At 41.5% G+C, this 17,572-nt stretch overlaps 1 protein-coding gene across 7 annotated transcripts in view; it reads right to left on the reverse strand.

Moving 5' to 3' along the window:
- Positions 1–17,572, reverse strand: part of LOC110480370 (uncharacterized) — a 199,336-nt gene that overhangs the window by 139,870 nt on the left and 41,894 nt on the right. The window lies entirely within an intron of this gene.

Below are 17,572 nucleotides of genomic sequence, written 5' to 3' on the forward strand. Positions count from 1 at the left end.
ATGCCTTTAGGAGCTGAGGTACCGCCAAAAAAAAAAAAAAAAAAAAAAAGAACTTGAAAGAAACTGGTCCCACCTATGCAATAAAAAGAGTTTATGTTTGAGGATATTAATTTCTTCTTACATTAGTGACAAAAGGATAGAAGGAAAAATCTGCCAGCAACCATCAACAGAGAGCTGGGAGAAGATTCTAATTTGAATCCTCTAGGGAAATTTAGGCAGAGAAATTAAACATCCCAGTCTTAGCTGGTTATCACATCATTAAAGGGCAATGAGAACCAAGTTTTGGATTTAAAACCTACCACTATCCTTTTACATCCAGGGCTAGGCCTTTGCTCAATGCAGGAAGACACAATCTCTGCTCACACTACATTAGAAAGCAATTTCTGCTTTATCCTGGGTTTAAAGAAAGACTTAAAGGCCTGGCAACAACAGCACATGTAATAGGACAAGGGGAAAGCCACCTCCATGCAGCAGAAATACCAAAAGATTGGTCAGCAAAGATTTTTCCCAGTCTTCTTTAACTTCCTACTCCACAGTGCTGAGAACTTCCAAGCACTTGAGAATCTCTCAGAAGAGAGATTTCAGGACTGCTGGAATTGTACTTTTATCAGGATGATCCTTTCAGACCTGTCAACAGCCCCCTCACATATTTCTCAAAGCCTAAAGTTTTTTGGAATTTGCTCTCAGATTAACTGGGGAGGTTTATGGCCCTTCCCTAGGAAATGCTGCTTAATTTACTTCAGAATATGCAAACAGGTCCGAAACCTGAGAGACAGCATCCACAAAAATGGATGGTTTTACTTTTGGGACATCAAAAAAATCAAGCTATGTTTTAAAGCTTAACTCCTGAAAGAATTCAGATTTTTAAAATCTTTATAGTCTTGTTGAGAGGTTTCCACCTAAGTCACTCCATAGCGAGGTGTGAGTGGTTTTACACATCAGCACCACTTTAGAGCCTTTTATCACAAAATCCTCCCTTTTCAGGGGGCAGTGTAAAAGGTGTTGCTCCCAAACTTTTACATTTTTTTCTGTCCTGCAGCCCAGGCTCAGTGCACTGGTGTAACACCATCAGGGGCTGAGGAGATGCTCAGGAGCCACTGCAGAGCTGTACCTGGGGACCAGAGGCTGGGCAGGAGGATTAGCCACAGCCTACTGAGCTAATTGAGCACGTTTCACTTCTCCTGGCACTTAAGAGCCAGAGATTCCGAGTGTGCTGGTGAATAAAAGAACATCTGCCTGATAACATCCATTTCATGTGAGTTACAAGTTTCAGAGAGCAATTACACACCATTTTTGTTTCTAATCCAAATCAGATGTTTAAACCATTTTGTGATTGCACAATTATCTTGTTTTATGAGGCAACCCAAACATCGTTTAACAAGATTTGAATGCCACTGTGTATTTTCAATTTATTAACAAAAATACAGAAGCCAAGCCCCCAAACATGACAGGGAGAGGCAATGGGAAAAGGATAACAAGGCAGTGGTGAAAACAACCCTGCTTGGAAAACACCACAGCACGCCTCAACAGGAGCAGAGATGATCCCAGCTCTCCTGCTTTGTTTTTGTAGGATTATTAAGCAGGCAGGAGCTGCTGAGGAAGCAGAGGCAGCTCATTCCTGCCAGCTTTCCCATAGCTGTCACCTGGGGATGACACAGAGAGGGCCAGAAGAGCTTTCCCCACAGCACGACACAAATCCAAACACCGAGAGAAGCTGCTGCACTTAAAACTCCCCTGGATTTTTGGCCCATACTGGGATTTTGGTCTGCACGTCTGGTCAAGCTACGCAGCAAATTGTGAGTACATAAGGTTGGAATCAGTGATTTTTGGATGTCTTTTCCAACCTTAATGATTCTGTGAATGCTTTCTCACCGAGAGACAGAAGATTAGAGATAAACACATCATCCTCCTAATTTGTGTACTCAGAGACCTCCCATGACCTGCTCCAGCACAGAGCCAGGGAAGGAGTGCAGCAGGACTGGGTTCCACAAGTTACTCAGGGATCTGTAGCACAGCCCAGAGTTTTCTCATTCGGACTTTATCCAAATGTAAAATTGGGAAGGAGAATAAGCCAGATGCTGCCTTGGAGAGAAGAGAGGCTGAGTAGACAAACATAATTCTGTTACTCGGGAATTAACTCCCACAAAAACATATTTCTGCCACATTGAAATTGTAATATTCGGCTTCCAAATCTACAAAACTCATTCCAAGATCATTCAGTACAAATTACACCCTTACCAAAAAAAAAAAAAAAAAAAAAAGATCTTTGATTTATCACGTCTCATTTATATAACCTCCATTTACAGTCAAAAGCTAATTTAGTGTTTTCTAACAGAAGATTTCCAATGTTACTGTACTGAATTAAGCAGCAACACTGAAAAGTCCAGGCCAACTCTCAATCCTGAGCAGGGCCAACAACCAAGACTTTAAAATCTCACATGCACCTCCCAGTTTTCTCGGCAGGAGCACAAACACGCTCCACGCAGGAATGACCAGTCGTGACCTTCACCTGCAGAATGACAGGGACTCCAAACTTCACTTTTTAAGGTGAAGCTCATCACATCCTTTTAGGCTTTGGCAAGCTATTTTAAGAACGAGGCTTTTCTTAAGAGGTCATGGAATACATCATCCTTGCTGTGCAAGTTGCACTCTCAGCATCCAACTGCTTGGTGCAGCTTTTATTCTTCCGCCCCTGCTTGGACCTGTCTTTCCTTCTCATGATATATTCCCAAAGGCTGGCAGAGCAAAACTCTGAAAAACTCCACCAAACCAGACTATCCTGCAGTGAAAGAGAAGGAGAAGCCAGGAGCAGGAATGGTGCACTGTAAAAAACTTGGAAATGCAGGAGGATCACCCCAAAATCTGGCTACATTCTGCCTAATTGCTTGACAGCACAAGGAGGGAGCCAAGCAGGGCTGCAGCCTGAAAATTGTGGCAGAAAATGAGGGCTGCAGATATAAGGCATTTAGAGAACAATGAAAACCACAAATCCCATAGATAATTATGACCAAAAATAGGAGCGCACTAATTTTTCTACCAGTAATACTGTTAGTAAAGAATCATTACTCTATTCTCTCTTATGGGAAAAAAATGCTTATGGAAGCAGACTAATGTAATCATTCCTCTACATTTAGGAGGTCTGAGGTCCAAGGAACACAGAAAGCAGTGAAATATGTGCTGCTCTTATTTTTGTTTTACCACTGAGTAATTTTCATGAGCAGCATACTCAGACATCATCTCCCTTCTGTAATGTTTAAAAGATGTACAGCACAGAAAATAACCCACCATCAGCACAGGCACGGACCAGAGGACTGAGAGGTCTCCCAGAGCTCTAACTTTTTAACACTCTGATTTTCTGGACTTTCAGTAGAGCTTATATAAGTCTATATAATTTGCAAACACATTTCCTCCTGAGTCATCTTTTATTTACCTTTTTTCTCCTCGCCGACTTACAGAACCAGCTTTGTGACTAAACAATTTTGGTAAGCCTTGCAATCAACAGGATTAAACAGTGTGTGCTGGGTGAACTACAGACAGAATACATTTGTCAGATCCCCAGTGCCCTGACTTTAATCAGGGGTAATAAAGCCAGCAGTACTGCTAATCCAATCAGCAAGACCAATGAAAAAATAAATTTGTTACTGCAGTTCAAAAACTGCCCTTTCACTGTGCAAAGCAAAAGTGGAATGAAAATCTCTCCCTCTCTCACTCCAAAGGTCCCTAATGAACAGAAGAGGGAGGAGGCAGAGGAGTTGCATATCAAAGCCCAGTTGTCCCTTGAAATCCAACTTTAATTATTAATACATGTGATGTGCTGAGCAAAGACAACATGTTTGAGGTCTTGCAAGCTTACACTGCAGAATGTAGTGGCTGCAAAGCCGCATCACTCAAAGCCAAGGAGACTGCCTTTTCATGAAATTTCTCCCAATGAATTGTTGACCTGAATATACTATTTTTCTACTGTGTGCTAAAAAAAAGATAAATTTCAACACTTAAGATACTCCTTCTCCCAGGAAATTGTTTTCTGTGAACAGCTGCTTCTCTAATTCTGTTTGCAGAGGGACAAGGTGCAGCTCAGAGCACTGGAAGCCACAGAAGAGTTGCAAGGACTGAGCAGGTCAGGATGATTAATGAGCACTTGCTGACTCTGCTGGCTCAGACTGATGCCAGGAGCTTCTCCAGCTCACCTTCAGCAGATCCCTGTGGCAGCACTGCTTGGAAGCAAAGCAAAAACTAAGGAGTGGGAGAATTACAGCTCCACCTGCTCTCCACTGCTCCAGGAATTACCATGGGATCACAGAACGGCTGGGGTTGGGAGGGATCTGAAGGATCATCTCATTCCAGCCCCCTGCCACAGGCACACCTTCCTCTAGCTCAGGCTGGTAGGTGTCACTATTTTGGGATGGGATATGATGAATATTTCAGTTACTCACTGAAATGTTTGTGCCAATCACTTATTACACACAAATCCACAGGCTGAGGGCAGAAGCATTTCCCTCCTGGTGGGAACAGACTCCCAGCTTTTACAGGATTCTGTGCAGATCCCTTTCCTTCTTAATGGCAAGGCACCAGCTTCCCAGACACACCTCAATGAGGACAAGGACTGCAATAATAACCCTTTCATATGTCACAACTTCATGGCAGGTATTTTCAGAGAGAACCATGCTGGAGGAGCAGCATGGAACTCACCTCCCTTGTGTCCTGCGCTCCTCATCCTGAGCTGCCCACACCTGCTGCCTTTGAAATCTGAACTAAAACATTACTGTGGCTTTTGCGTGACCAGAAAGAAAATCCAGTTAATGCCAGTCTCTGTCAAAGGGGGAACTTCCCTCAGAGCTGCTCCTGTTTTTATGGCCCCAACAGCCTTAACTTTCTTTGGCTGATTTACTTCCATGGACAACAGCCCCTTGTCATTCTGGCCAAAACTGAGATGTTGGAATATACTTGTAGGGACATTTGTATTATTGAGCTTGGTCTTCTTCCTCATCAGACCTCATATCTTCAAGCTTTTCAGGAAATGAATTGGGTGTTTGTCTGCCAGCATCACCTTCATTTGTTTGTGAGGGTTCCACAGATATGGGAACTCCCTTGGTCTCTCCATCAATTTTTAAAATTATAGACTCTAAGAATGTGGCTGAGAATGGACAATTCTTAAAATAATTTTTTGAACTTTAATAAAATTTCTTTCCAAGGAACAAGTTTTGGGTTTTTTTTAAATAAATTTTTGAAAATACATGCCAAAAGTAACATGGGTAAAAAAACAAATCCCCAGCACACAACACTAAATGCTCTGCAGTTGTGGTAAGAGCCATCCTCTAGACCAGATTTTGAAGGTCTAGTAATTGTTATAAATCAGTAATGAATGCATAGAAATGGGAAGATGAGTTGGCATTAATGACAAAATGGCAATGACTTTTGGAGGGTTTTTTTATTGGAATTTACATTCTTACCTATATAATTGTTACTTTAGCTGGAGAGGTTGTTCCAGACAACAAAGCAGCTGTTGTAAAACAACCACTGCTAATACTTTAATTATAGCCACATCATCATTAACTTGTGCTCTCTCAATCTGCTGCCTCCACCTGTTACTGTTAAGTTTATATTTATCTTATTATTGTATCTGGGAAATAAATTATCTTCCTGTTATGTAGCTTTACAGTGCTCAGTGAAACAGGAGCCTGAACGTGATCAGGACCTTCATACACTACCAAAAGAGGAGAAGAATATTTTTTACTCTCTCTTTCAGCTTTCTCTAAGGCTACTGGCATGTGATGTAAAGACTGAAGAACTCCAGCCTGCAGGTTAATGCACTTTCACAAGGAGAGAAGCAAAGAAGTTCATAAACACTTCATAAAGCCCACAGGCGCTGATGAAAAGCAGAATATACATCAAATATAAAACGTTTTTCAAGATGCCAACCTCTTAGCAGGTAGGCACTGCCTATTTGAACAGATTTTTTTTTTGCACTGATGATGGTTTAATGAAGTAACTTTTGCTAGGTGTTCAAAGAAAAATCACTGTCTCTTCATTCTGCCTTATTATCAGAGCCTGTTGATCACTGAAGTGGAAGCTCTTTTGGTCCTCTGAGTCACAGCAGGAAGCCAACACACAGCCATGAGTTGATTGAAAGTCTGAAACACAGACTTTGGAGCAGCTCCTCAACAAAGGTATAGTTTTAGAAACAGTGACAGACTGTCTAGAGCTGGAGAAAAAAAACTGTCACACATGACAACCCCAGCACAAGTCCCTGACACCTCACCTGTGAGCTCACTCATAAAACCAGGGAAAAATCGAGAAAACTTTCCAAAACTCTCTCTAGACAACAAAATTACTTCAAATTTTCCCCAGACAATAAAAAGACTTCAATTAATCTCTATTCTGATAGACTGTTTCTGGGCATATTTGTAAATGGCCTAGGGAACTATAATTAAGCAGTTAACTTGATGAACAGCTGCACTTTTTTGAAAGCAGTCATTAAAAGTAAGGACAGAGTTACCTGCCTCATTGTTTAACAAGATCTATTAGAATAAAAACACGAAATAGTAACCCTGGAGGAAAAATAAATCTTCATAAAATATTAGATGGTTGAGCTTGGTTTCCCCACAGAGTTTCTTTCCAGGCTCCATATTTCTTTGGAAAGAAGGCAGCATCTCATTACTGCTCCTGCTCTTTTCAAAGAACAATGCTTGTCATTTAGCTGAAGTGAAGACATTCCAAGGAAGTGGCTGACCTCTAAATCCTCCTTGGATATAAAAATTCAGAAAAGACATGCATGGGTCTGAGTTTCCTCGAATTTTCAATGAAAACAATATTACCAATGTCACAGAGTCACAACAGAGGTCTGAAATGTCATAAAACAGTTCACCTTAAATGGTTTTCTAATGCTAATTTATAATTACTGAAAATTTTATTCATTTATAAAAACTATACATGAATAAGCACAAAAGTTTTTCATGCTATCAGGGTTCAACACAAGTAACCCAACAATCTAGGATGCTTCAGTTTTGGAAAAAAGCTGCAACAGACAAAAATATTTTCATTTCTTTGCAGCCAATAGTTCTATCAAGCTGCTATAGAACAGATAAAAGTATCTGAAGCTATAGCTCACCCTTATTAAACTTCATGAAAAATTCCTATTTATTTCTAATATATTCTATTGTTTTTATTTTTTGTATGACCTTGGTTAGGGGTTAATGGGAAGACTCTACTGATTTCCACTCACAATGGTGCCAGAATGTTCCTACAGGGGACATCAAAACCTGGTGCAAGAGAAGCACCATCACTGTTATTTTAAAATATCATCATCACTGTTATTTTAAAATATCAGTTCGCCTTATTTAACAGAGTCAACTTTGGTGGCTTCCAAAGTCTCTTCTCTGTTCAAACACAAAAAGAAATTAATTCAGTAAAAGAAAAATAAGCAGTCAAGAGGTCAACTTTTCATTGCAGGGACAATTAGAGCCTGATCTATTCCCAAAGTAGCAATGGAAAGACTTAAGAGCATTTGGCTCACTGAAGACAGAAGGAGTAAAGAAGCCCTGACCTGGATGCACATTGCAGGTTTCTTTCAATTTATGGTGTCATTAATCTGGAGGGGGAGGAACTGTATTTCAGCTTTTAGCTTTGGACAGGTTTGGTTTAAGGTCTCATTTATGCCCCACTGCACTTGACTCCAACCAAAGCACTGAACACTTGATTATTTACCACTGCCACGGCACCAGTAAATGAAAAACTACTTTTCTGGAACTGAGAAAAACAACTTGCCCAGAGAGGGTGTGGAGTGTTGCTCCTATAGGACTCGTGAAAGCACAATGTGAGCCACCTGCTATTTGCAAGGTAAAGAAGACAGTTTATTTCTCTGACTCCAACTTTTATATTTTCCAAAGGTGACAGTGGATTGGAGGGTGAAGGTGCCACCTCTCCAAAGACATTGGACAAATTACAAGTACATTAAGTTTCTCCAACCCTATGAAGTAATGCAAAACAATATGTTGTTTATAGAAAATTGTGTGAAAAAGTTTTCTAATGGAATGTAAACTCAGAAGGCTTTAGAAAATCTTAAGAATCAGGGCGACAGAGTGTCCCTGGCTGTAGATATTCCAGAGCCATGCAGACACAATCCTGGGCTCTGGGCAGGGACCCGTGACCCACCTGGTCCCTTCCAACCTGACCCATTCTAGGACTTAACTTTGAAGGCTGTGAACAACATTTTACAACCCCAAAGTCTCCTTTTCAAAGCTGTCAAGCTCACACACCCCAAATGAGTTGCCAGATGGCTTTGGTGCCAGCATTTCTGAAAAGCCAAGCTCCAGGAGCTACCTGCCCTTCAGAAAAGGGAGAAAGTTACCATCAAAACAGGTACTCCTTGCTGGCAAGGGTTAAACCATGCATAGATCAGCACCTAGGAGCCATAAAAATAACTTCAGATAGGGAAATTTGGCTTAATTATTGCTGTTTCCACCAAGTCATACATCCACAACCGCTGAACAACAACGTGCCTCAGTTTTCCATATTTATGACCCAGTTTATACAACACAGCTGCCACGTGCTTACAGAGGGGATGGTCAGGGTCTGTCATTTAAAAATTAGTGTATTGATGCCTGCACCTCAGCCCTGAGAGAGGAGAGGCAGAAAAAACCAATTTGGCAGCCAGCCCTGCAGTTCTGGTGCCTCTGCGGCACTTTGGATCAGCCAAGGAGCTGCAGCAGATGAAGCTGCATTCTGCACCTCCTTCATCCTGCAGCTTTTGTGGGAACAGCAAAAAAAAAAAAAAAAATCCTCGAAGCTCTAACCTTGTGTGAGCATGAAAGGTTAAACAGGCAAAAATCAGGCCACATAATGAGAGACTGAACGGAGGGAAAAGAAACCGTCCTGGCTGAAGGATTCTTTGCTTCTGGAGCAGATAACCAGGCAAAGATCACACAGCCTGCCCCCAGAAGATAAAGTTTCTGGTGCCTGCTCAATGCAAAAGCTTCTGCTTGTTCAGCACAGTATTTTTTGTTGTATTTGTTTCCCTTAGACCTTGGTGATCTTTCCTGCATTCAATTGCTTGGCTCCATTTCTCATCACACTGTGCGCTACAAAAGCAACTATTCAGGACTTGGAGGTGCTGAAACTCCTTATCTTGAATTTTAAGGACAGATTACACTAACCTCACTCACAGTGAGCAGTATTTTGTACAAAGTGTATGCGTCACCAAAGTCCCCAAGAACACCAAAGCTACAGAATATGGCACTACAGGAACAGAGATATCACACAGGATGGAAATGTTTCCTTGGTACCTCATGCTGCCTGATAAATATACCAATGAACTACAAAATTTAATGCATACTAGAAGTTTCTGACATTTATTAACAAAAAAAAACTTTGCATTAATAAAATCCATACTTGCACCAGAAGAATAGGGCAAGCTGCATTTGTAAAAATCTGCTCAAATTAACTACTCTTACAATGTTTCTCTCTGACTGGATTGAAAGATCTTGTAATAATCTGAGCAAACCCAAAGGGGAGGGTAGACCTTTCCTGCTTTGGAATAGATTCAGATGCCAAACCACAGGGATTGCTTTGGCTCTAGAAATCGTCTTCTGAATTTCCGTTCCTGGCAAGAAACACAAGAAGTAAACCAGTAGTAAAAAGGAAATACGATGTCATTTCCAAGAAAACAAAACTGCAGGACCTCGTCTGTTAAACTTTAGAAAAGTGGGGATGAGCAGAGTAAGCATTTGTGGGCACAGAGAGGCTTCCCAGAGCCTGCTCTCACAGATGGAGCCGGGCTGGAGACCGGCAGCCCTGCCAAGGTCAGGCTGGCAGCAGGGCTGGACGGCAGGGCCACAGCCCAGCCAAGCGCTCCAGGAACCAGCTGCCAAGTAAAACTCACACCCTGACCTACAAATTGTGCCCATCAGTGGTCTGCAGGTGAAAAACAAGCACAGAATTCTGCAGTGCAGCTCCCCTGCTCAGGCGTCGTTCGAGTCTCGGACGCGCCGTTTCTCCATTGCCCCGCACTGAGTCACAGGCTGAGCAGTTTATGAGGCTCAAGATGAATTTTGAAGCCTGTGCAGTGCCCCAGAAATCCCATCAGTTCCCTCACAGATGTTCCTCTGGGCCCTTATCTGCCCCACAGTGCAAACAAAGCAAAGGCTTCAGCTGAGTGGGGCGAGCCAAGAGAGAGCCAGGATTCCTGGCACCCCCAGAAAAGCAGCGACAGAAAAGCTCTGGAGGCCACCTTTTAACTCAAACCATCTGTGAAGGTGTATACTTTGCCACAGCATTTTCTCCCTGCACTGTATTTTTTGGTTTCCAGCTTCACGAATTATCTCAACAAAAATTAGTGTACATGGCCCAACCAAGACGTTGCTTTTTTCCCCCCTCATTAATTAATCTCATGGATCAGCTACCACAGCTTATCTGCTCCAGAGATGAACCTTTTTCATTAAATCCTTGAGAAGGTTAACATTAGTATTCCTTAAAATCATTTTTTAAAAAGTTATTTTCTTCAAACCTTGGGCTGGGATTAGTTTATCATTTGTGCTTTTCAGTATATTCTAAGAAGGATTGTAGAAAATTTCACAATAACAAATTTTCTATTTCCCCTGAAGTATCATTAGTTGAATGCCACATTCTCATGGCTTTACACATGCCATTAATTTCAATCACTTGTTATTTCTTTGTATGAAGCAAGTAATGATGAGAAGTGAGTAAAATTAAAGACCAAAGGAAAGTACAAAAAGACACAACCTGACTTTATTTTAATCAGCCTGTACAAAACCAGCAAAAATATGGTTTCATTTAGAGGTCTCAGCTGTAAGAACTTGTACAAAAGCAAGCAAGGTGCCTACATAGCACAGCAAATTGCCATTTCCAGCACTTCCCACACACTTTGTGCTGTTAGCTCAGGTACCAGGAGCAGAGTGGCTAAATTAGCTAAAAAAAAAAATAGCAACAGAGTCTGGGGGAAATTCCAAGTTAGCACAGCTGAGAGCACACAGCAGTGAGAAATTGTCCCCATCCTGAATTAGCTCAAACAAACCAGAAAGGAGCAGTAGGAGGTGAAAAAAAAACAACACAGCAAAGCCAAAAGAACTCTCCAACACAGAGCAGAAAGCAATCCTAGAGCCACACCAGGTTTCTGACTGCCCCAGAGATCTGCCACACCACAGAGCAGAATTCTGCAAGGTTACCAGCGAGCTACATCAGCTTCAGGTGTGGGGATTTGTGGCAAGCACATTTCTCACCCTCTCAGGATTATTCATAGAGGTGCACAGAGAGAAATTAAATAGAAAACAATTTCTGTTTCTGCTCCTTGTTTTTCCCATGTGGAATGTGTTTGAAGAATTGTTTCCCTGGGGTGGTTGCTTGGTTGGATTCTGGTGAGGATTGTTTGAGCCTGGTGGCCAATCCAATCCAATCCAACCCAAGACAATCCAATCCAATCCAACCCAATCCAGTCCAATCCAACCCACCTGGGGCTGGACTCTCAGAGAGGGTCATGAGTTGTGAGTTAGATATGGTAGTTAGAAAAGTAGGTTTGTAGTTTTAGTATCTCCTGTAAATAGTATATTAATGTATTATAGCATAGTTATAATGAATAAATAATTCAGCCTACTGAATTGAGTCAGACATCGTCACTTCTTCTCATTGGCTTCACCTGCATTTACAATAGTGATTTTTATATTTCTGCACTCTGCCAGAGGGGCTTTGTGCAGGCACCTTCTGCTGAGCAGCACAAGGGATGGGGATTCTTCTTTCAGGTGCAAGAACTGCTCCTTCAAACGCTGCTCTCCCCCCATTTCCAAAACACCAGAGGTTCTGGCTGGCAGGATTAGCAAGGGCTCTTCCAGCAGCCAGGAAACCCCTCCTGGAGCTGCCCCTCTCTGCATCCTCCCTGGCAGTGCCTGGGAGCAGGCACAGCCCTGCTCCTTCTGCCCACAGGGCAGGACGTTCTGCTCCCACTGCCAAAATCACCCATTATCTGTCACCAAAGGACACCAATACCTGAGCTGAGTGAACACAGAAGTGCTTTCCTGAACAGAGAATGTATATTCACTGCATATCCACCATCTTTGTGGAGAAATAACTTATAGACCACAGATGCTGCCCTAAAATAACCAAGCATTAACACAGTGAAATAAGGACAAAACAATACTGAGCAATGGTCTAATACAGTTTTTACCTATCATAAACAAGAAATTAAGGCCTTTGATATAGAAGAAACGCTTTTATAGACTTGAATCCATTTAAAATGGATTTTGTTTAGAGTCACTTCCAACTCCTGCAGCTTTCTTACGAGCCTCAGGATTTCATTTTTAAACAAGGAACCCTTTGTATTCTGTCACACATCCACAGTAGTAAAAGCCAGATGTGAACTGCAGAGTCTCATTAAAAGCATCGTTGCAAAGAGGTGATGGAAGGAAGCTCAGAGGACCAAGCAGGGAGGTCTGAGATTCCAGTAATGGTTGAAGAATACATTTTCAGAGAATAAAGCTGTTTAATGTGAAGCAGCCTTTGAACTTTGGAATCTGTGCAGTGCTGAGAGCACCGCTGCTTGTCACAGAGTGGCAAGAAATAAAGATAACCAGTATTTGTTAGGTTTGTTTTACTCTACATATGCTGAACGTAACGCTGGTTCCCAGTCAAATAAATCCTGTACTCCCACCACTGTTTCCAAAGCTAAATGGCTTTTACCCAGATTACAGCTAATACCTCACCAGACAGAAAATAACCCAAATTTACACAAATTGCAACTGATGTGGGAGCAAAGGCAACTTTGCTTGCAAACATTTCCACAGGGACAGCAGCACTGAAGCACACCTGGTGGTCCAATAACTTGGAAGGATCCAGAGCTGATGTTCCACATGGTTCTGCTTCTCCTCTCACAACAATCATGCTTACAAGGAATATAAAATAAAATGTGGAACCAGCAGAGTCAGGGCTTTAAACACCCCTGGGATTTGTGCTGTGACCATTCTGAATGTTGCTGATGGGGCTCTCTTGGTGGTAATTAGGAGGATGCACTCACTCTGAAGGATGATGGTAAGGCCTTTGTGAGCATTTTCTTGATTCAAGTGCTTAAAATAAACTCAAGGCAACACTTAGGACAGAAACATACCCAGGTTAAATTAACACAGTAAATTCAGCATTCAGGTTAAGTCTTCAAACTTTGTGCCCGTAACAGTCAAGTTATTTCAGTAAAATAACTGAATTTTGAATTTTTTTTTAATTTTTTTGAAAATCTGCTTCTCTTCACATGAAAACTCAAGCATCCCTGTTTCCCTGGATAGTCATTTTAGTTAAAATGAAGCCACATCTCCCCCCCTGCCTCTCTTGGACGCATAAAGAAGATATTGCACTGGAGAGAAACGGAGCAGATTTAGCAGTTAAAACTTATTTCCTCTTTTCAGAACGATGTAAGTGAATTTAATCCAGAAAAACTGTATCATTAATATGTGCTTACAGGCATTTCCTTCAGCTTTCAAGTTTGTAGAACAGTGTGAGTTATCATATCAAAACCTTAAGCACCAGACAGGGAAAATGGGAGCTGCATTATGATTAAACATTAAGATAAGGCGAGTAAAAAAGTTTTATTTTCACATATGTAAGTTCATTTTTCTTCAAAAAAATAAGTGCTAACTTTACCCGCCTTTTCAGCACCACTGCATGACTCTCCTTGTATTAGCTCTACTAAACATGATTAAAGGGGATGAAGTCCTCTTTGTAACTAACAGAAAAAAAAAAAGATATCAGTGATGAAATATTTCCATCTGGTAAACAAAGTGCCAGGGAAATATCAGAACCACCGTCAGCACTGGCAGCAGCAGCAAGGCAGAGATTTCCATCCAACCTTTGCCTTTGCTCCAGCTATCTGAAGTACTTAACATTTTATTCCACTTTAGCAGAGGCTGCTTGAAAGGAAAAATAATTCAGCACTGTCTACGCAGAGAAAGAACAAAACTCTACCTTATTATAGCAATGCATCTTATTTTTTTTTTCATTAAAATTACCGTTTCCTAAGTTTCAGATATAAAAACTGTCCTGCAAGTACCACTACCAGGAGTGACAGAGACAAAAAAAAAAATTACAGGTATTTAACTAGTGATTCAAATCCAAGGATGATAGTATGCAAATTTTAAACTGAAAATCCTTGTGGGTTTTTTTGTGAGGAGTTATCTAGATGATCTTTTTTAAGAAAAAAAAAAAGCAGTTTACTGGCAGCTGTGTATCAGGCACGGCATCGTTATTGTTGTTTTTTTATCTCCAGCTTGCAGAGGCAAAGTATATTAATAAACATCCCCCTTGTCTCTGCCACAGCTTCCAGTTTGCATTAATGTTGTGATAGCTGGATTGAAAATCCTGCCCAGGGAAGGGATTCCTGACCCAAATGGCTGCACAAATTCCTCCTCTGGGACTCGCCCCACTGCACTTCTGCAGCACCTGATAAAACAGGGACACATCCTTGGGAATGCAGAGCCAGGGAATGCTGCTGACAGAGACACATTTCCTCCCCCTGCACATGAAAGGGAAAGCTCCTGGTGCAGGGGGCAGGATCACAGGGCAGAATAACAAAACACTCAGCTGCTCATTTCACCTGAGCCAGAGAAAAGGTGCATTTGTTTCTGAGCAAACAGCGTGGCAGACATGCAATCAAAAGGTTGTAATTAGCTACTAATTATAGCAGCCAGGATCCAGTCATGGTGTAGTCACTCAACAACCCAGATCTCCATTTCAAACAAAAGTTCCTGTAGAAAAAATATTTCTGGGGGGAAAAAAAAATAGAGAATTGGCACTTTCCAGTGTCAAGCATCAGCAATTAAAAGCAATTATAACCAGAGGATTTGCTTGCCTGCATAATCATATTCACTCCAATCTGTCTGCTGGCTGTACAAAGGGAGGGTCAGGCAGGAGACAAACACAGAGCTGCACAGGTCAACTCAATTTATTTGGAAGTCTCAGTGGACTTCCAAAATAAGGGATCCTTATGGAGAGGGAGTGTGTCAGCCACACAGGTCTGAACCTAAACATGTTTCAGCTTCAGAAAAGAAGATACAAAAGAAGTCCACGATGAAGCACAGAACATTAATAGTTCTGGTCACTGTCAGGCATTTGATTCATTTCAAACTGACAAGGTGGGGGGGAAAATTGAGAGCAAAATAACTGTTAGCAACTAAATAATTAATTATTAAAAGCAGAAAAATAATGTGAGGACAGACCCTACTGCAGATAACAAGAGAGAGCATACACTTGACAGTCAGGAAAACTAAGAACCATCCAGTCCCTGGGGTAACTTTTCCACTTAAATGAACTGCTTGAGAATTGGTTCATCAGCTCCATCTGTATTTTCCTAGTTCCCCTATGGTTTTGCTCCAAACAGCAGCTAGTTTAATGCTTGCTCTTACCTGGACATAAAATTCTAAATCTGCTTTTCCACAGAAACTCAAATTCCAGGTATTCCATTTATTTCTTTGCATCCACTTTTGAATGGACAGGCTAATTAAATTGTTTTGATGCTTTAATGAGACTCCAACTCCTCTGAGGGTTTAGCTGCAGTGGGGAGAGCAGGGCTGCCATATTTTCTGTCTAGGTATTATTTGGAGAGAACAAAAGCTACTGCTACACCTTCTTTTGCCTACCAAGCACCTCCTTGCCATCCTGGGAGGTGATCTCCAACTCTGCACATCACTTTTTTCAGGGGTTTTTTTTTGAGTCCAAGCATTGTAATTTCCCTTGCTTATATCCATAAAGACTTGGGAAACCCCCAATCTGGGTAAGGGGCATTTGCAGCCAGATCTCAGCACTCTTTCACTCTTTCTTCTGCTGCTCCTTCATCTCTGCGACACCCAAGTATTTATTTTCTTGCCTTTCCTTCCTTCCAAGGTCCCCAGCAGCTCTGTCCCATCAATCAAGGTGTCAGGCCACATTACCCATATGATAAAAATAAAAGCAAACAGCTCTCCTTGCATATTGTCTTACATTGTCTCTCACCTTGCAGGACCAGGGACTCCACTCTCCCTGAACAATCAAAAACCTCTGGAACAACTTCATCACTATGAAGCTCTGCTAAGATTAATTTGTGTATATGACAAAAAGCCACAACCATACCAAATAAATAGCTTAAATTCTCACTGGTTTTCTACCTGTCTACAGTCTTTTACATTTAAGGTGCAATTCTGAGCAGAGATAAGCAAAATTTGTTTTTATTTTCATCAGTCTCAGGACCTCACCCATAACTGAACTCCGTGATGATGTTTAAGTTAAACACCATAAAAAAATAAAATACTTTTTACCCCTACAAGTTAAACAAGAAATAAATCTACAAAATCACATCTTTCAGAGTTTGATGACTCCTGTATTTTGTCACTTTTTTCCCCAAATCACAAGGAACATCCTTCTCTTTCTCCTTCTGGTCCCCACCCAACCTTTGTGATTTGGCAATTCTTTGCATATTTATACACAAGTACTGTATTTTTTAGTGAAATATTCAAGCCTTTTCAATATCACAATGAGGGACAATGCACTTATTTATGCTAAAATGGTTTTAATACCAAAATGTTCTGTTCTTGCAATGTTTTTAACTGTGGAGTACACAGAGTGTGCTGGGCAGGCACTATGCATTAATCCAACTGCCAGAAAAAGAAATAATTTCTCATTGCAAGCATCTGCTAAAAGCACACTAGAGGCCTTGAAACCATGACTAGTGCTCTTACTATTTGCAAAAAAAAATGAGTACAAATACGCACTAATTTGATTTCCCTGACCCTGTTTGCCCAATAGGAACCATCTGCTTCTGTTCATTGCTTCCTATGCACCCTGATCCAAGATCACAAATCCAGCAGCAATCATCCCTTCTTTGTCTGCAGTGTCTTTGCATTAACTCAAAGCAGAAGATGAAATAAAGAATGTTAAAATGAGCTTTAACAATCTATAAAATTCTTCCATTACGCAGTTTATGGCGAGTGATTATCGCTACACTTTGGATTCCCATAATGAGTTACTTTCTTAATAACCTCCTGAGGGCATCATAGAACAGAGTCAATGGCTGAAAATTACAGGGCAAACACGAGACAGCTCCACGTCAGTGTTTTATATTCAACAGAGGTGCAACTGGGCTGAGCTGGGCTCTGCGTCCTGAGCTGATTTCCATAACGAGCCTCAACGAACTAAGAGAAGAATCAGCAGAGTTCCTCTCAACTCCACTCAGCAACACCCGTGTGTTCTTGTCCTCTGAAAGCAGAGATCTGAGACATTCAAGTGACATCAGCCAGAGCTGGTGTGGAACACCAGATCTGCACGAGGAGGAGGAGCTGTGAAAGCCCCATGCTCTGGCCAGCATCTGCACCATTACTCACCCGGACAGCTGGAATGGAAACAAGGAGCACATGAATCATCCCGGCTGCTCTCTAGGAACACACGGGGCTGCTCTGCACAGGCCATAATAATAACATTTGTTATTCCACAATGGACTTTTAGATTAACTGTCTTATCTGGTTTTACGATGCTGCGCTCGGCGCATTTCGGCAGAAGGTAAATCACTTCAGCAGCCCTCCACCAAGAAAGGCACCGTAGATCTTCCAGGAAA

Source organism: Lonchura striata, chromosome 9 (assembly GCF_050655825.1).
Source record: "Lonchura striata isolate lonStrDom1 chromosome 9, ASM5065582v1, whole genome shotgun sequence".
NCBI lineage: Eukaryota > Metazoa > Chordata > Aves > Passeriformes > Estrildidae > Lonchura > Lonchura striata.